Genomic DNA, 20156 nt, shown 5'->3' with positions numbered 1-20156 from the left:
TAGGTGATGTCAGTTGCTCTTCCCCTACCCACCAATGCCGTAACCCCATCGTAGAAGGCCTCCAGATTTGTCAGGCACGATCTGCCCTTAGTGAAGCCATGTTGGCTGTCACCAATCACCTCCTTATTTTCCATGTGCCTTCACATAGTTTCCAGGAGGATCTGCTCTGTGATCTTGTCAGGCACAGAGATGAGACTGACTGGCCTACAGTCAGTTCCCTGGCTCTTCCTTTTTTTCCCTTTTTAAAAATGAGGGTTATCTTTCCCTTCTTCCAGTCAGAGGGGACTTCACTGGACTGCCACAACTTCTCAAATATGGTGGAGGACCTCCAGGATTTACCTTTCGTTCACACCAAATTAATTTTCCCTGAAAATGTCGTTAAGCAATTTTGGTAAGCAGAGCTTGTGTAATTTAGAATCTCATAATGTCCAATACAAAATTCATATAGCACATTGCCCAAGATGTGAAAAGACGGCAGGTCGTATAAAGAAAATAGTAAAAGGCCTAGATTCAGAAATGCCAAAAGGTTGTTTCTGTCTGTGTAGGAAAGCAATGTGGAACATGGGAGATGCTGCACAGCATCTGACTAATGGCAGCGAGAATCTTCCAAACACCTGCATCTTGCGGTTCATCAGCCATTACCAAGGATAACGTCTTAGTGAAGAGTGAGTTTTAAAAGGCTGTGTCAGCTTGAACTCTCGTCAGGTTCTTTGGTAGGTCAGTAGATGGAAGTAAATATGATCTCCATGATCTCCATTAGCCTGTGAAGTTAGGACTATTTCTGTAGTTAAAAAGTTAGCGTCGGTTTCTGAAGCATTGAGGTGCTTTTAAGTAGAGCACAGATATATATAAAACATAAAATTAGAACTTGCTTATTTTGCTGGCAGAGAGTATCATCTAAATTTAGCCTAGTTACACCATAGGTGAGTGATCTCTCTCACATTTTTTTACTTCCTTCCTTCCTTATAGGAGAAACAGTTGAACGAAAAGTTTTGGTAGAGAATGTAGTAACAAGCAAGGCTGAGTGGCATACTGTGAAAAGCTGCATGTAGAAAAGTTTTGTGGAGACATTTTTTCAGGCAAGAAATAAGTATTGTTTTGTGGGTGGGGTATTTTTTGATTTGTTAGTTTTTACTGGTTTGTTTAGTTCTAAATTAAAGCGGACACACCTAAATAGAAGAGAGAAAAATGGTGTGCTGCAGGAGGAAGTTCAAATGACTGCAAAACATTTGCCAACAGGAAGGACAAAACCTCATATGGGAGGTGTCCCCTTCTGGAGACTTGTGGGATGACTTACCTGCAGTCCCAGGGGTCTGGCCTGGAAAACGGGGGTGAATCCACCCCCATCCTCTGCCCTCAGTCACTTCCACACTAGGACCCTGAGCTGCACAGTGAACCAACATGCAGAGGAGAGGAACTACATCCTCAGAGAGTATCGGTTTGTTTGCACAAGGATGCTGTGCTACAAGAACAAGTGAGCTGAACACGACTCGCTTGAGTTTGGGGGTTTTCCTCTAAAAATTGAGAGATGGATTTCCTGCAGTTTAAAGCTGTTTACCAGTGATAAGTTTTAGGTATGAGCTACATTCATTCAGGGCTGCTAAAATCCTCTTAGCCAGTGGTTTATAACTGTTATTCAAATACAAGCAAATGAGCTTGAAGTTTTTCATGAGAGTTTAGTGAAATTGAAACCCTTATAACTTTGGAGCTTGCACTAAAGAACTGGGAGGCAAAGAGGAAGACATTTTCATATTGGTCAAACAAACGCATAATATTCTTGCCCCAAGTACCCTAAATACGTCTACTTTAAAATGTGGTTGTCTACAGAGAGGGAAAAAATGCTAACTAGGTGGTAGGATAGTCATAAAGTGTCTACTGAATTTTTCAATCTCTATTTAAAGGCAAGCAATATGGCCTTACTATGAGATAATTAAATGTACATGGTAGTAATTAAATTCAGTCTTTCAGCTAAGGCAGAGAAGCTTTGGGATAGTCAGCACTCTGACTGCTCGGAGGACTCTCTCCTGACTGTGCTGATGTAAACAGCGTTCACAGGAAGGGGGAAGCAGCTAGCCCAGACAGGAAGATTGAATTTAGTATCAAACTCCTTATCTTGGCAGAGCGGGCTGCTCAGGATGCTGGTAAGAAAAAGCATGTAGATAGCTTCAGCAGAACAAACCGATGTGAGTGCTGCCTGTGACAGCTGCTTGCTCCTTCCTGTGAAGACCTTCACATCAATGTAATCAGGGTATGATCTTGCGCATGCAGAATGATTTAGGAAGAGATTATATCCGGAGGCTGGTTATCCAAAATAATGCTTACCATGGTGTATTACGGTCTCCTGGAAGTGACATGTTACTCTCACTTGCAGGAAGAGATTGACTTGGACACTGAAGTAGGAGGGCGTGTGTCTTTTAAAAATAAAAGCTTCTTCATAGTAAGAATCATTATTAGTCTTATTACCCCTACAGAAATATGAGCCTTTCCTGAATCCTAATGCTATTCCGCACTGCAATATCTGGTTTAATTTTTCGATGAGGGGTTTTATAACAGAGCTGGCACAGACCAGTTCCACCACTTTGGGGGTAAGAACTGTTGTAGCATTGGTTTACATGCTTTAAATCAGTGAAACATCTGGTTTACAAATGTAAGATAGAAATATTTTTTGTGGTGTAATGAGTTACTCTTTAACATACGATGGCTGTTTCTTTCTGATTTCTGTGTATATCTTGGGAAATTCATCTGCCCTGAGCCTACAGCACAGCAAGGCACCTTCAATACAATACATGTTCCTCGGTGGCTGAAATGAAGAGTTAACAGAAAATTGTAGCATCCTCTGCATTGATTTTTCTATGAATGATGGCTTTTGTTCCTCCCTTCTTCCCCAAAGTATACTGCAAAGTCATTTCAGATTTTCTCAAAACTTTATTCAAGCTAAAATTGAGAATTGGAACCACTTTAAAGCAGTCTTTCAGTTGCATCTTCCTACATATGTCTGAAACACCTTTTTTCACTGTTTTTTTCCATGCAAGATATATATTTAGTTCAATTCCAGTAAGGAAGGCTGGAAACAATTAAACTATGAAAAATGAGAGTGGTATAAAAGAATCTAACAATGTTTCTGAAGAGCAATAAAACATATCTGTCCTGGGTAATTGCACAGAGAACATTCTGGAACTGAATTACCGAGACAATTCAAGCCAAGAAGATACGGGGGTCCATCTGTTGAGCAAACCGGGGGTGGGTGCAGCACATCCCCTGCCTGGCGAGCCCGGGAGGATTCGCTGACACAGCTGGCAGCAGTCGGAGCGCCCGCGGTACCCAGCCAGGTGCTGCACGCAAGGGCTGCTGGTGTAAGCGAAAATCCTCAGTCGCTCTGTTTTTGCAAAAGATTGCTTTTCCCCCTGCAGTATATTGGAAGTCGCTCCCAAAACCTGGGGAGTATTACTTCTTTATAAAGGATATGTTTGTAAAGTGGATAATTTCCAGATGTCAATGGTTTCTCAGACCTTACAATAACAATTCGCTACCGAGGGTTCCCAGCCAGCTCCAGGCATTTGGTTACCCAGGGTATTTTCAGGATCCATCATAAGACAAATGACACCTTTAAATAGGGGAAAAACAAACAGCCTAGTAGCACAGGGCAGCAGGAGCACCTCATCAAGCCTGCCCCAGCACATTCTCACTTCATTGTCCGATACCTGACAGGCCATAAAAGAACTGAGCAGCTACTTTCCTTTTCTGTCAGATGCTGCGAGTTACTCACATTTCCTGTTCTGCTATTTTAGGGACCAAGGCCTGAAAGAGGGGGTTCATTAGCTTGTCTGAAATGACACATTTTCCTATCTTCCTACAGCCGTGTTCAGACGAGCTGCTTAAAAGAGGCCCTGGAAGGCATCGCCGAGGGCAGGCCGCACGCTCCGCTGGGCCCAGCACAGGTGGCATGGTTGCCACCAGAGCTCTCCCTCTGGTCTGAGGGGCTGCTGTGGATATAGTCTATAGCCAACGAAGGGCAGCAAGGGTTTCTGTGCCCACGAGGAGCAGGAGGAACACCCCTCTCTCCCTGCTACCTGAAAGCTGGGGCTGTAGTCTACCCAAGAACACTGTGGGAGAAGATGGGAGGATCTCAATAGGCTAACAGCGCTCCCAGTCCCTCTCTGTACTTATAAACAGTCTCCCCTTAACTGAGCACATTCACACTTAAACCATTTTAAAATAAAACATTGCTTCCCACACTTTCTTTTTCTTTCCTGTTTGCTGTTTTCTTTACAGACTTGAAGCTACGTGAAGCTACTTCCTTCAAAAAAAAAAATCTTATCTCGGTCTGGGAAAAGCTCAGGGCACGCTTGCAATGCAAGCTTCAAGGCAGTAAATTTAGCTTCTCAGTGAATCTCAACAACTTAACTGTTGTGTTTTACAGCCATCCCACTCAGCTTCTGACGGAGAAGGAGCCTGCTGCTCTTGGAGTGCAGTCTTCTGCTGTGGGCCCTGATCAGCTTTGGGCCCCAGGAGGTCACAGACCACATCTGAGAGGCCCAGGAAGAGTAACTAAGCAAAACAAGCCTGTTGTCAGCAGCCTTCAATTTGCTTTGCAGGAATCTGCACTGGGGAAAAAAAAATAAATAAATAAGTAAGAGTTTGCAGATTGAAAGCAAGGTCTGCAAGCAAGGCCACAAGCTTGGCAGCAGCAGCTGCTGTGGCTTTCAAAATCCAGAGGCAAATTCTTACTGAAATGCAAAGATGTTTGCAGGGAAATCTTTTCACTGTAATGTACTCTGACTCAGCACCAGTACATAAATTATGGCTCATTAGCATACTCGTGTACAAACATCCTCACTCGAGTCCCTGACATCCAGCAAGGTGTAGATGAGCGCTGAGTTCACCCTGAACAACCCTGCCTGCGCTGCCCATCCCTCGAGAAGCTCCCCTGCATGGCACTCTGCCATCCTGCCAGCCACTGGCCTCACATTTCCTTTCATGCACCACGACCTGGACCCAAATGCAAAGTAAAAGGCTCCCAACAGGAGCTTTTATTTTTTTAAAGGTTTAAGAATTCAGACAGTGAGTAGCCACTTGCATTGCTTGAAGTGCCTAAAATAAAGACGATCTCTGTTAACTGCCAAGTCTTAAAAGACCCTACAGATCACATCTGTGAGGAAAGCACAGAAAGATAAAGAAAATAAGAAGTAGAATAAGCTACAGGCACAGGCTTAAATAACTGTGAATAAAACATGGCCCTGGCACAGAGATTTTTACATCTTACAACATTGAGAAATTGTCTCCCTTTAATTCATAAAATAAATCAATACGATGACACCAGGAATTTAATAGTTGCGACAGCAGCTGATGCTAAAATAAGGTCTGCAGGCACCGAAACATCCCCGGGCAGCACAGTCTGAAGTGTGGTTATGCAATGGGGATAAGCACAGCATTTCTTTGGAGCATTAACCTGAATTAAAGGATGAAACGGCTGGGCAGGGATCAAGTGACCTCCCTGGTCACTGTGGAGGTCTCGGTAAGTGCTGGATGACACTCGACGATGATGCTGATGCTCAATAACAGCAAGAAGAGCACTTAAACATGGTAACTCACCGAGGAGCACAGCAGTGCCTGCACAAGAGGTTTCTCCTCCCCACAGCACCAAGCACTTTCCAGCTGGGGGAAGCTTTAGGGGCTGATGCAAAACCAGTTTCTTGTCACTGTGCAGCTGCAGCTGAAAATGGAAGTAACCCTGTGTATCATTATTAAGTGTATGTTTTGGAACCAAGGGAAGAGTGAAAGTCAGAGGACTCACCCACTAGATGAGGATTTTAAGGCTCCTAAGTGTTTGCTTACTGTTTACTTGCTTTAAGCACCCCACGGGCCTCACTGGCTCCCTGTGATGCTGACATTGATACAGCTCAATGTTTTTGGTGATTTTCATGGTTATAACTTATGGGTGGGAGGAACAGAGCAGCACACATGTACACGCTCCACCACCAGAACTGCTGATAGCTCCCTGGGGACTTCTGCTCCCAAAAACAGCCTCCCCTTGCAGCAGAATAAGTCATGAGATAAATGGTGTTAGCCTATAACTGCACACCCATGAAATCTTCCTTTGCCACTGATTAAAGGCAAAATAAAGACATGTGGCTGGTGCATTCCTCTAAACTGAGCCTGCAACTGAGCTCTGGAACATCCTATAACTACATCCTATAACTAGGCAAGGTGTGCTGGCTCTAGGACAGCTTCCCACTAGGACCAGTTTGGTGTTTTGCAGCCTGCTGGTTACATCAAACCAGCTGGGGTGGTTTTGCATCATCCCTTTAAGCTCTGTCTGGGGTTAGGAAGCCAGAAATTAGAGCAGTCTTCCAGACTTTGATACAATCCGAAGGAAACCAGTTTAAAAATGATACCTCAAGAGCTTATCTAACTGCAGAATTGCATTAGTTCAACACAAGCAATTAAATTCATTTAATCTTTCGCAAAATGCTGTGCCCATACTCTCACTGGCATTTTAAGCAGGTTTATTTCATAACTGCATCTGAAATCGCTTGCTACAGTGACTTTTGGTGTGTGCTTCCTACACCTCCAGACAAGTCACAGGAAATAAATGAGAGATTCTCTCACCCTCCCCAAAATGACATCGGGTCCCTCTTTCTAGTTACGAAATGTTACATGCCAGATCTTCCCTAAGGCAAATTCTGGGGCAGTGACACACCACAGGAGGGAGGAAGGCTGACTGGGGGCTCGTCCCTTTTCATTTTTTTTAAACCACGTTTTCAAAATTACTGAAATATCGCATACCTTGATGGCTGCCAGGTTGGCAGAAGCACTGCAAACAAAGCTGCTCTCCTTGAAGTGCCTAGCATTTAGAAATGACTAAAGAAGCATTACAGGCATCTTCTGTGTACTTAAACATCCATTCATGCACTGCATACTCACCACTTTTCCAGTGTGACAAAGCTTTTTTTAGGAACCCTTTTCTGCAGAGGCAAAAAAGTAGCATAAATGATCAAGCAGACTGGTGTTGTCTTTAGCTCCTTGTAAACTCTGTGTGTTCAACTAAATGTTTTACAGCCAATACCTTTGGATACATCAGTTACAGCTGAACTAATTGATATGCTAACTATAGATAAGGAATACAGGAACTTGAGATGGAAAAGTCTACTGAGAAGGAGAAACTTTGGTGGGGTTGTCTATAGATGTCCTTTTACCAAACTGGTATTTAAGTAGCTCATACAAGAGAGACCCTGGAGTAAGAAGGACACCTATTTCTGCAGCTGTTTTACATCTGTGTAAACATGGTGCATTTAAAATGCAAGGGGATCACCTCTGGAGCTGCAAACATCAACATGCAGATGTTTCCTCTGGTCGGTGAAAGCGGCTGAAGCTCACAAACGTGAGCTTCACAGGCTGTTGCCTTCAGAGCAGAAGACAGCTGGGAGACTGCTTATTTGACACGGAGCTGGGGTTTTGATAGCTGTACTGTCACTGCCACCCCCATGTCGCTGGCAGGCACTTGCTGGGGGAATCAGTGGATGCTGCAGTGAGGAGAGGTGGCAGTGAGGAGCACGGGGCACAAAGGGCTACACACAAACTCTCTCCATCCTGCCAGAGAGGGTAAAAAAAGGATACGTTAAAATGTTGTGGTTAAAATTTGCAGGCATTTCTTTTTCTTGCAGACAAATTAAGGAGGATTCATTCTGGCTTTGCCTTCTGTCCCAGAAGTGATGCTGTTCCTCTTGGCTCAGGGCTGCATCTCTCCTGCCTTCAGTCCCTGCCTCTGGATGGTGACTTCTCCATGAGACCTGTAGCCACGTGGCCAGCACAGGGAGGTCCTCACTAAAAGTGACTGATGGGCTTGCTGAAGAGGACAATTGCTATCATTTGGGCAGTCTGTAGAGAGCGAAAGAAACAAAATGTCTTGTTGGTCTAGTTACAGCCCACCGCATGCTTGTTGAAGCCAGGAAAAGGCCCTTCCTCACCCGTGATGGAGCAGGGCCCGGAGGGATGTGCATCCCACGGGATGCTCGCCCACCAGCCCAGGACACGGCCACTTTACAGACAGGCCACGTGAGTTATTTGCAGGTGTGAGCAAATGCCGATTCCCCTGGGGAATACTCTGCTTGCAGGAAGCTCAGGTAGCGCAGGAATGAGAAAAGCCAAAAGTCCTAAGAAGCTACGGCTCATGGCTTTGGTGCTCCAAGCAGGTTGTACACTTGTCTAAGCCTGGTTTCATTCCTATTTTTTTTTGGGAAACGCCTATCAGCAAGCAAGAGAAGACAATAATTCCTTTGTTTGTCTTCCCCGCTCAAGAAGACTTTCAAAAAGCAGTTTCTGTGGCTTCAGCCTGAAACCAGTCTGAGGCATCTTTCGACCGCAGCTCCTGAAACTGCAGGTGTGTGCCACCGGCGGCTGGTGGGCGCAGAGGGAAGGTATGAGGCTGTGCTCAGGCTCCTGTCTTCAGGTGAGAGAGGCTGTGGCCAGCAAAACACCTTCCTCTGAGCTTGCAGGACAGACATCTGAGTGCTATGCTGGAGCATACACGAGGTTTTGTTCTGCTTATTTTGCACTGTGTGCTTTATTGCACCGCTGTGAAGCTTGGTGTTCCCGTGTTTTACTGGCGCTCTCCAGGCGCTAATATCACTTGGAATAGGGGTAACGCTGCATTTGGAGAGGAGAGGTGAAATTCTCAGATGTGCCTTTGACTGGTGCCCAAAGTGAGTTTGGACCAGAGAGACCCAAGCAAGAAAGCCTGGCCCCAGCATCTCATGTGCCTGGTTCAATGGCTGTGATACTTAAAATGAAGGCAGCCTTCTTGCTGAGGTAACAAGACCTTCCTTGTGACCCAGCAGTGTCCCCCGCCTTCAGGTCTGGCTGAACATGAGCTCCAACAAGCCCACACGGTGCCAATTAGCACTAATCAGTGCTTGCTCCCACATCCGTTCCCGCCTGCCCTCTTGCAACAGGTTGAAAGAAATGAGTAATATTTAAATGGAGAGAGCGTTTGTGATTCCCAGTCATTTCCCTCGGAGCAAGCAGGTTAACCGGTACTCAACCACCAGGCTCCCTGTAATTCAGCGGGCCTAGCAGCTCGCCAATGCTTGTTTATGGCCGCTCTGCTCCTCCCTAAGGCAGAAGCCGCCAGTGGCTGATCCCCTCAGCGCAGGCCCTTGGCAGGAACGAGGACAAAGCCTGGGCAGGGCAGGCCGGCTGTGACTCAGCCCTAAGCACCCCAAGCAGGTTTTCTGGTTCATCCAGGAGGGAGCTGGTGGAGCACAACCCGCCCGACGCCGCGCGGCCCCCGCGGATCCAGCAGCGCCCGGCACCCGCGGGTGTTTCCGCAGGCCTTGCCCCAAACCCGAGCGCATGCCTCAGGAACTGGGTGACGGCAGGACCGTGCTAACAGATACGTCCCTATTCCAAATCCTGGCAGGCAGCTGTGCAAAACAGGCCGCAGGCACCCAGGGGGGTGCTGTGTGGCTGGTATTTGGCCAGGCACCAGCTCGGCCTTGAAAATCCCGCGCGACCGGTCGCCTGCCGGTGGTGGCTAAGTCAGACCTGCGTGTTAGGAGCAGTGTTTTGGTTCCCTGCATGCTTCGTCACGCCACCAGAAACCATGTCCTTATTTAAAAATAAATAAATAAATCAAATGCAAGCCACAAACATGACTGCTGCATTTTAACGTGGGTGTGGGTGGTTATCACCCAGCTGTAAGAGCTCAGATTTGGGCCTCCAAAATTAACTACGCTTGGACATCCTCCCCCTTTCCAGGTGCAGCCCCATTTAAAGCCGTTTTCTCTGTCAGCAGCGAGGTGCAAAGCTGAGGGGTGAGAAGGATTTTGGGGGGGGGAAAGAGGCATCTGGGGACATGGCAGGGACACAGCAGAGAATGCCCTAGCCCTGGCCCCAGAGGAGCAGCAGACCCTTCCCCTCAGTAGAATAAATGAGCAGTAAGTGCTCCTTGGTGGATCCACTTCAGCCTCCCTCCCAGACAGCATTTTTATTAGTCAATCACTACTAATTTTTACATCATCACTCTGCAAAACTGTGGCTTCGTTTCCACCTGTCCTGGGGAGAGACGCCCCCCCCCCACCAAGAGTAACATCCAGCAGCCCCAGAGTCAGCCCAAGCAAATCACATCTCAAATCTTGGTTCTTCACTGCTGTTTGCCCATTTTAACTTCATGTTCTCCAATCTATCCTCCTTCCTCTTTCTGGTCCTACTTCCAGGCTTGTCTCTCCATGCATATCATTGCTTTTTACCTGCGCAACCCCTTCCCTTGCTGTCATCCCCTTATTTTTTTTGCATCTCTTCATCTCAGCATTGTAGCATCTCATAACCCCTAAATATGCTCACTGGCTGCTGGCACTGGGCAGCACAGATGATGCTCCCTTGCCCCCCACATAACATTTAATCCAGCTGTATCACAGGCTTGCAGCTCTTCCCTGCTTGCATAGGAGCAGGAAGCAGTGAAAAAAAAAAAAAAGTCCTGGTCCTCCCCTGAGGCAGCTTGTGCCCCCCAGGGCTGGTACTCGGAGATGCTCTTAAATTATTAATCATGAGGGGCCTGCCTTGCGTAAAAGGTTTGTGCTTTCAGGCCATTATGCCATTTACTGTGGAAGCCAAGGGAGCGATTGATGCAAGGAGGAGAAGTAGAGGCGAGGAGAGCATGGAGATGCACTCAAGACATCAGGATTCAGCTTTGGAAAGGGTTTCAAAGCCATCAGCTACACCGTGGCTTAGCCAGGACAGGCACCAAAGCTGTCAAATAGCAAATAAAAAGCAGGAGCACCGCAGCACCTTTCGCAGAGCTGCCATCTCCCAGCCACTCAAAGATCAGAAGTCAACACTTAAAAAGCGAGCATTTGCATATAATGCAAAGAGTGCTAGGGCTCTTCATTTCTTTTGCAGTCTGGGAGCCTTTAGGGTTCGTGTTTTCCATTTTCCTCCCAAACCACCTGCTGCATAATGAAACCTGACATTACTGTGGGGTGGTGGAGCGGTAGAAGAACACCCAGTACATCCAGAGCCAGCTGTTTCTGTTGCCCTCTGCAGCCTTTGCACAACAAAAACACCCCCTGACACCACTCGCCAAAATCAGGGGCACACAGGCAGGGCTCTGGGGGGGCGCTTTGAGTGAGATTTTGGCCATGAAAAGAGCGGCAGGGCCGGGGTTCCCTGCTGCCAGGCTCCCCTGCCTGCTGCTCTCCGTGCCCCGCCTCGAGGTGCCTGCTCGGTTTGAATCATGAGCCTCCTCTCCGATTTCCTTCTGCGATAAGGCTTTTGATACACTAACCGTGTACACAACAGAGCAAATGTTCAGCCACCTCAGAGCGCGGCTGCAGATCAAATAGCTGCTGTATCTTCAGATCTTTCTTCTCTCCCTCCTAAAAACAAAAGCCCACACATGCAGCCTGCAGGGGAGAAGATTGCTCATTTAGCACTTCCCTCACATCATCAGATAAATAATCAAGTATGAGTTCTGCATTTTACACAGAGCAGAAGAGTCAGTCGCTTCACAGCATGCTGCAGTAACGCTACGGCAAAGAGCTGGATGCCTGCCGAAGCCTGGCTCCTCTCCCATGATGGGTTTTGGGCTCCATCCTACAACCCCCTGCACTGGTGCGCTGGCACAGCTGCCATGGGCAGTCCCTGGTCTGGGCAGGAGGTGGGAGACATCTCCTGCGTACTTCCACACCAAGCAGCAGGGATGTATTCATATGGACTTGGGCTAAAGAAGAGCCCCAGAGAAATGCTCTGGAGAGATCGTGGCATAAAGCACAGGGTCAGAGCAGGAGAAAAGAGGCAATTGAAGACTTCTTTCCTAGCTCTGGATCCTGGACAAGCAGGTGACATCCTCATGCGGGACCTATCCAGGAACACCATCAAGAACCTGATGTCCACACATCTCTACAGACCACCGGCCCTTCCCCATGTGCACATCCAGGCACAGCCCTCGTGCCTTTACCATGGGTGTCGGTGCTCTTGCTCATGGGAGAGTAAACAGGACCTGTTGGGGTGGTTTTACCCAGCTGAGCTCCACCACAACCACTCTCTCACTCCCCCTCCTCAAAGGGACAGGGGGAGAAAATACAATGGAAAGGGCTCAAGGGTTGAGATAAGGATGGGGAGATCACTCAACAATTATCATCACAGACAAAACAGACTCAGCGTAGGGAGATTAATATACTTTATTACATACTATTAACAGGTTAGAGCAGTGAGAAACTAAAAACAAGCCAAAAACACCTTCCCCCCTATCCACTCTCTTCCACCTCCTCCCCCCAAGCCATGCAGGGGAACACGGGCTACAGTCAGTCCTTACCACTTCATCTCCGCCACTCTTTCATGGTCCCTCTCTGCCCCTGCTCCACATGGGGTCCCTCCCACGGGATGCCATCCTGCCCGAACTGAGCCTGAGGGGGCTGCCCACAGGCAGCAGCTCTTCAAGAACTGCTCCCACACGGCTCCGTACCGCAGGGTCCATCCCCCAGGAGCAAACTGCTCCAGCACGGGTCCCCCACGGGCGGCAGCTCCCCCCAGACCCCCTGCTCCTGCGTGGGCTCCTCTCCACGGGCTGCAGCTCCGGCCCAGGGCCTGCTCCTGCGGGGGCTCTCCATGGGCCGCAGCCTCCTCCAGGCCACATCCACCTGGTACCCTGGGCTGCATCAGGCAGAGCTTTGCCAGCAGGCCAAGGGAGGTGATCCCTCCCCTCTGCTGAGCCCTTGTGAGGCCACACCTGGAGCACTGCCCAGTACAAGAGCGACACGGACATAATGGAGAGAGTCCAGCAAAGGGCCATGAATATAAAAAAGGCCTGAAGAGCAATACAATCTCAGATGCAATCACCACCTTTGTGGGTCAGGTTCTGCAGTGCAGCTCCTGCTCCAAACTTACCACTGACCACCAGGAGCTGAGGTGCCTCTCCTGGAGAGCCAACAGCCCTGAAATAACAACACCCCCCCATCTGGAGTGGTACTTCATTGCCAAAGCAGCTGGCATTCATAGAACCAAAATGGGATGAAAGTTTTAAAGCTTCTTGTCTGTAGAGAGCTGAACTTGAAGAGAGAGGAACCCCATGCTGCTTATGCACAGCTTTGGCTGGCCATGACTAACACTGTGGTGGTTCCTCCATCTCTTATTCTGGCCAAGTAGCACCACTGCGTCTCACTGACAGGTTGGAGTTTGCTCTTGTACCGGGTACTCAACCATTCCCCAATGGTTTTCCATACCAAGCAAATTGTGAATCTGCTCTCACATCAGCTTTGCTGCTCCATGGGGAATCACATCCCACCAGCAAAGCTGGGGCACTGAGACCAAGCCAACTGGGAGCCACACAGACGCCATTTTGGGGCAGGCAGGCTCTGGCACAGCAGGGGCTTAGACCACAGAGAGCTTTACAGACCAGAAGCTGCTCCTTGCAGGAACAGTTCCGAACCTCCTTTTTCTCCCCACTGTCGCTCCTTCCCCCATGGCTTCCTGCAGCTCCAGCACAGGCACTTACACGGATTACAGCAGGAAAATCCCACCCGCGGTGCTACTTCACATTTTAAACAAAACCTTGGTCTGGCTACCAGGCACCAGCAAAACACGCCTTTAATTCTACTTCGGCATCTGTGTGCATCAACAGAGCCGCGGTTGCTTAGCCACTGACAGGAGCTTGCTCCGAACTGTCACTGGGTGTGCACACCGTGTTCTCCCTTACCCCAGCACCCAAGAAACGCAGCTCTTAACATCCAGATCTGCAGCTCTGGGCATCCAGACCGGCGTACCAGCCACGCACACTGCAGAGCAGAAGAGTTGGACAAGGAGGAGCCTGGTGCAGCCTGCCTGGAGCCACAGCACCACCGAAGGTGCTCCCCTTGCCCCAGCACGGCATGGGTGGGACAGGTTCCCACTGGCTGCGCAGAGAGGCAGGCGGCAGGAAGGAGCACGCCACAGCTCCAAACCCTGCCCCGAACCAGTCTCTCCTCTGTGAGTCACCTCCCCTACTCCTTTATCTGTTTTTTTTTTTTTCCTTTCAGGCCTGTTGCAGAAGGCAGGTCCGGACATCTACAGAAAGCGAAGCAACAAAGGAGCCCTTATCTCAGCGGGGACGTGCAGCAGTTTCTGTAATAAGCAGGGTGGTGCCTGGCAGAGGCATTACAAACCGCATGCGTTCCCTCCACGGTAAACACGGAGTGACTTCACACCAAGGCAAACTCCTGCCCGACTTGGTAGGAGGTTACACGCCTGGAGAGCATCTGGCACACGGCAGGACCAAGAAAGTCAACAACCGCAGTGGGCAGAGCGTTCTTCTGCCTCGAGTGCTTTGGGCATCAAGGACAAGTGGGTCCAGCGTGGCATGGGATGCCCGCTTCCCCCTGCGGTGAGCTGGGCTGGCAGCAGCACTGGCAGTGGGTGTGAGATTTTGGCAGGAGTTGGACCCAAACCAGGGCGATGCACGGCGGGTGGTGTGTCATCTGCGGTGACACCACCACAAGCACGTCAGCCCACGCCGGGACGTTTGGCGCAGGAACGACGGGCTACAGCAAATGAAACCATCGCACTGTGCTGGCAAGCTGAATCTAACCCATGTCAGCACTTCTGCTAGGAAGCAGAAAACAAAGTGTTTAGCAGGTTGGATGATAGATCTACCTTGCACCTACGTATGGGTGGGAATGCATGAGAGCAAAGGGATGACAACAGAAGAAGGGGAACATCTCGTGTGAAACATCTGGGTGAAAATAAAATACCAGCAACTCTCCGATTCTTATTCCTCTATTTTCCCCAAATCAAAACATTTAAGCTTTCCCTTTCTTCTTTGTGGAGAGGCTAGGAAACAAAAAGAATCAAGTTGCCAAAAATAAAATAGCATCTTATGATCTGATACAGAATCACAGAATCGTCTAGGTTGGAAGAGACCTCCAAGATCATCTAGTCCAACCTCTGTCCTAACACTAACAAAACCTCCACTAAACCATATCACTAAGGGCTACATCTAAACGTCTTTTAAAGACCTCCAGGGATGGCGACTCAACCACTTCCCTGGGCAGCCTATTCCAATGCCTAACAACCCTTTCAGGAAAGAATTTCCTCCTAATATCCAACCTAAACCTCCCCTGGCGCAACTTTAGCCCATTCCCCCTCGTCCTGTCACCAGGCACGTGGGAGAACAGACCAACCCCCACCTCGCTACAGCCTCCTTTAAGGTACCTATAGAGAGCGACGAGGTCTCCCCTGAGCCTCCTCTTCTCCAGGCTGAACAACCCCAGCTCCCTCAGCCGCTCCTCGTAAGACTTGTTCTCCAGACCCCTCACCAGCCTCGTCGCCCTTCTCTGGACTCTCTCGAGCACCTCCATGTCCTTCTTGTAGCGAGGGGCCCAAAGCTGAACACAGTACTCGAGGTGCGGCCTCACCAGAGCCGAGTAAACATACTCAGACACATGGGCCTGAAGTAACAGGACAAGGCGCAGTGGTTTTAAACTAAAAGAAGATAGGTTTTGGTTGGATGTGAGGAGGACATTTCTCACAATGAGGGTGGTGAGAGCCTGGAACAGGTTGCCCAGAGAAACTGTTGATGGCCCATCATTGGAAGCATTCAAAGTAGGGTTGGATGGGGCTTTGAGCAACCTGATCTGGTGGGAGGTGTCCTTGCCAGTGACAGGGGGCTTGGAACTAGATGATATTCAAGGGTCTTTTCCAACACAAACCGTTCTGTGATTCTGTACAGGTTCTGTGCCCCAAGCTCTCCTCTAGCCTCCTGCAGAGTTGTAACGCATGGCATCCACCACCAGACCAGCAGGTGCAGAAGCCTGGCACACCGGTCATTTGTACACCGGCACTGATGCTTGCACAAGCAAGACAAGTAAGGACACCTCCGACACAGCCTCCTAACACACAGACTGCCAGATAGCACCAGATCTGACAGAAACTGCAGATAGAGCCTCGCAGGCAGCAACGTTGGTGTCAGGAGCTTGTTGCTGAGCCCCACCTACCAGACCAAAACCAGGCGACGCGCACGAGACGTGCCGATGCTCGCCGCTACAAGCAGATTGCAGTCTCTATGCTTGCTTTACTAAGTTATTTCCAAATTCACCCAAACCATAAGCACGGTTCCTTTCCCGTTCCTGTTTGTGGGATGCCACAGCTGGAAGCACGGGAAGTTGCCTGGCTTAACTACACAAAATAGTCTCTGGTATTTGTAACCACTAAGGATCACACCCTGCACCTGAGCAGGACCATTCACTTGTATGTGCTGAGCAGCTGCAGCAGTAACTGCTATTCATAGAACCACCTAGGTTGGAAGAGACCTTCAAGATCATCATGTCCAAGCACCAGCCTGACCTACCGACCCCGTCACTAAACCACATCCCTCAGTGCCACATCCACACTTCCTTCCCAAGTAGCTCCTGTCCCTGAAATGGAAGGGTGACAATGACCTCTTTGCCACCACACTCGTGCTGTTCAAGCCCTGGCATCTCCACCCACCCATAAACCTGATCCCACCGGCTTCCACCACCCAACCTGTGGGGGCTGCTTTGTTAGGCACGAGCAAGCCTCATTTGAATCGCATCAAATATTTCGTGCAACAAGTAAAATGTTTTTCTTTAGGTTAGGTTCGCTCTTGTCAGATTTACCACGTTCAGCTTCCATGGTGGTAGATGATAAACTCCGCATTTCACACACTACGTGCATCCAGAAGCAAGTTCCCTGGCAGAGGGCAACTCTGGTCTGCTTCCAGAGGACTTGCACAAGGACTTATACACCACTAAAAGCCAAAAATGAACTGTAATTCAGAATGGACTCTTTGAGGCTTCCCTCCGTGCATACAGTGCCGTGTCAATTCTGCTGAGCTACAGAACTCGGTTTTGTTTAAAAGCCAGGTGTTGGTTCTGCTAACCTTTAAGATCCCTCTACTCAAAATACCACATTATATATAACAAAGGTCAGGTTAGATGCACACAATGAGTAACACCACTACAGACTTTAAAAAAAAATGTTTTTTATTAGCAACTTTAGCTTCGGAAGAAGAGTCTGAGAGAAGACTACAGCCCCTCTACAGCCAGTTCTCACTGGAGCTGGTTGCCTTTCCTTCTACAGTAAACCCCACAGCACTTTGCATGCTCATGATGGACCGAAAGACCAGGTCTTTCCTTCCAGACAGCGTTAATTTACTCGTGCCTTCATGTTCTCAGCCCAGCAATTAGCTCTGCTGTCATCCCTGCTCCTGGCACGCCCACACCCCCCGAGCTCCCGCAGCCATCCTACCAGCAGGACCACATTCACATCGCCCGTGTCAGACAGGAGAGGCAGGCTCAGCCCTCCCTTATTTGTTATCTTCCTGATAAGGCAAGGATGAAGCAAGCCAGGTGGATTAGGAAGGAAGTGGCTCTGTTATGCATTCAGACACGCGGAAGCGGGTGCCCCGGCTCATGGGGGAGCTGCCACTGAAGACTGCACGGGACCATAGCACGCGTGCACCAGAGGAACCACCCATCACTCCAGAAACAAGCGGGTCCCCGTCCTACACAGCTTTCTTGGAGATGGCTGGTAACTCACGGGCCCGTTACAGCCCCACAGGTCAGAAGTACTCAGCAGCAGCACCAACTTGCATGGAAAGCAGCTAGCAACACCCCGATTCTTATTACAATGCAGAACAGCCTAAGATTACATTTGCATGCAGGCAACAGCCTTTGAAGAGAAAAATCTAAATATAGCCAGAAGCTAAATTCAGACATTCACATCTGTAATGAAGCTGACCACATCTATCCAATTTTCATCAGCAGAAAAAGACTACCTAGGAAAGGTCAGTGGGTGCTCTTGAAGATCTGCCTGCTTAACAAAGCTTAAGCCCTTGAGTTTGTATCTCAAAACATGCCTGAACGCAGAGGCTGGGGCATCATCTGGTATAAAAGATTTTCCAAAGGCTTAATTTAGATATGTTATTGTAATTTAATCCAGTTAATCCCTGTACAACTGAGAATGACCTCGGCATTGACGAGGCCACACCTGGAGCACTGTGTCCAGTTCTGAGGCTCCCAGTACAAGAGAGACCTGGACGTACTGGAGAGAGTCCAGCAAAGGGCCATGAAAAAGGGCCTGGAGCAGCTCTCCTAGAAGGAAAGGAGCTGGGACTGCTCAGCCTGGAGAAGAGGAGGCTCAGGGGATCTCATCACTCTCTGTAAATCCCTGAGGGGAGGGTGCAGGGAGGACGGAGCCGGGCTGCGTGCAGTGGTGCCCAGTGCCAGGACAGGAGGCCCTGGGCACAAACTGGCCCCCAGGAGGCTCCCCCTGAGCACCAGGAGCACTTCTGTGCTGTGCGGGTGACGGAGCCCTGGCACAGGCTGCCCAGAGGCTGTGGGGTCTCCTCCTTGGAGCCCTTCAGAAGCCGCCTGGACGTGGTGCTGGGCACCCTGCTCTGGGTGTCCCTGCTTGCGCACGGGTGGCACCGGGTGGCTCCAGAGGGCCCTGCCGGCCTCAGCCACCCTGGGATTGTGAAAGTGAAAAAATCTGAAGCCTACTTTCACCACGTGCTTGGTTTTGCTGCTGTTATCTAGTAACTTGAAATGAACTTGAGACAGTTTCTTAAAACACTTAAAACAAGTAACTGCAAGTTTTACAAATAGAAAATTCTATTTACATAAGCTAAACACCACAGTTAGATGACCCCAAAAGTGACCCCAAAAAGCCTCCTGCTCCTTAACTGCTCATTTCACTGCTGATCCAATCCGTTTCCTTTGTTTTTCGTTTTCATCCTAAATGTGCCCAAGTGCAGTCGAAGTGTTCCAATTTTTACCCCAGGCACAGGCAATATTTTATGGACAATTAAAACATAATTTAGAAACAACGCATCTCCAGTCTGAAGACTAAGATTCAGACTTCTTATTGTGAATTCTTATTCTGAAATGAGCTTTAAAACGTTTTCAGATACATACAGGGTAGGAGAACTGCCCCGCTGCACAGCGGGTCCATCCGTCACTGTGCCGGACTCCCCAGCAACTCCAAACTTCACGACAAGGGAACAGGGCAGAGATTCTCTGCAGCCAGAGCACAGGCTGCTGCCCCGAGTCATGGGAGCCAGCACTGGCAAGGGGCACGCTGCAGACACAATCAAGTGGCTCTCATTTCGTCAAACATTAGGCAATAAGAAGCAGTCAAGATAATTTCCAGCATTTTCTACAATTTTCTACTGGGAAGGAAAAAAAAAAAAAGGAAGAAAAAAAAAATCAGTGCTCAGGCACTGGAAGATCCCTGCTCTTCTGCAGCTCTACGGGCTCACAGAGCTAGGCAGTCTTCTATCAGTTTATGGCAATTACTGGGAACTCTGAAATCACAATAACACAATCCATGATCTGCTGCCATTTAAACATTAGCCAGTAACTACGATAACCACCGCTTTATTTGCGTCGAGAGATTAACTGAAGCCTATCCCCTGAGGGAAAGCCCCACAAAAGCAGAACATTTCTGCTTATCTAACAAGCAGATTATGAAAATGACAAGACATTAAAAGCCCTGGTGCAAGCTCAGCTTTCATTAAATCCACTTCCCCATTTTATAAACTTAATTTTAAACTCAGTAACAGCACCTGACCCTTGCAGGTTACTCACGAGCTAAAGGAAGTTCACCTGCATCAACCGTGGAAGAGAAATAGCTTAATTTATCTCGAGATAACAACTTAACACCAGTTAAGTGCTGGAATTACAGGCTTCAACTAAAGCCTTCAGAAGAGAGATTTTCTCTGTCCTTTAGCATTTCCAGCAAAGAAGCAGGGACTCCTATGGAAGGTGCTGGAGCATGCAAAACGTGAACACAGCCAAAGCAAATCAGTATTTGTTTCTTCAGTGTAGCTGCTTCCACAAAGCAGAAGCTGACTGCAGAGCCCTGCCAAAGAGATACTGCAGGTACCACTTGTGCTCTTACGATTCTTTCATTCCATTTGAAAAATACCAAAAAAGAGCAGGTTAAGTCCGCCACAAGGAACTGGAAACAGAAAGTACATATAGCATGCAGAGACCGACTGTATTTAATAACTATTTTAAGAGCACAGAAGCTCTGGGAAAAGCAGTAAGCCACTCTGCAGCATGACACCACGAGCTGCTGCTCCCTGCTGAAGCCACCTCCGTGGTGCCCAGGGCTGGGTGAGGGTCCTGCAGCCTCTCCTCTTCTGGTCCAACCAAAGCCTAAGACCT

Source organism: Cygnus atratus, chromosome 2 (assembly GCF_013377495.2).
Source record: "Cygnus atratus isolate AKBS03 ecotype Queensland, Australia chromosome 2, CAtr_DNAZoo_HiC_assembly, whole genome shotgun sequence".
NCBI lineage: Eukaryota > Metazoa > Chordata > Aves > Anseriformes > Anatidae > Cygnus > Cygnus atratus.
This window is presented reverse-complemented; position numbering follows the sequence as displayed.